Here is a 594-nt window from a genome sequence, read left to right as displayed (position 1 = left end):
ACAGTGCTGACCAGTTTACCTCAATTCTCGAAGTGTTAACTCACTATTTTAGTTAAGTTTTCCCAGCTTAAACCTTACCCGATCACAGTCACTTATTGACTCAGTTTTAGTCTTTCCGGAACTCAGTTCCAACCAGTCTCAGTCCAATCCTGACTTGATTGTTTGATTCTCTCACTCCAGTGTTCCTTAGCATGGCCTAACTCCGAATAAATGGAACTTAATCTTTTCAGAACACATTGATCTCATCCTGATCCTTACAGTTGTTTCCTCGGATCACTCCCTGATCCTAACCAGTCCCCGACCACTTATGATCGTCATGAACTTTTCTCAGATCTTTACTGATCTTTATTGACTCCTCCGGACCATTCTTGATCCTTACAGACATTTCTTATCGGATCCTACACTTGATCCCTTGCACAGTTTTCCTTTCGGACTCACGGTCCTTCCCGGTTCACAATTCCAAAATGGCAAACTCATCTAGTTCCCATTGACTCAGTCACGGTTATGTCTTAGAAACTCAGCAGTTCCCAACGACATCAGTTCATACAATACGTAACTAACACACAGACGTCCTACAGACATGTGATGGCAAAC

The sequence above is a fragment of the Brassica oleracea genome, chromosome C8 (genome assembly GCF_000695525.1).
Source record: "Brassica oleracea var. oleracea cultivar TO1000 chromosome C8, BOL, whole genome shotgun sequence".
In the NCBI taxonomy this organism is placed as follows: domain Eukaryota; kingdom Viridiplantae; phylum Streptophyta; class Magnoliopsida; order Brassicales; family Brassicaceae; genus Brassica; species Brassica oleracea.
This window is presented reverse-complemented; position numbering follows the sequence as displayed.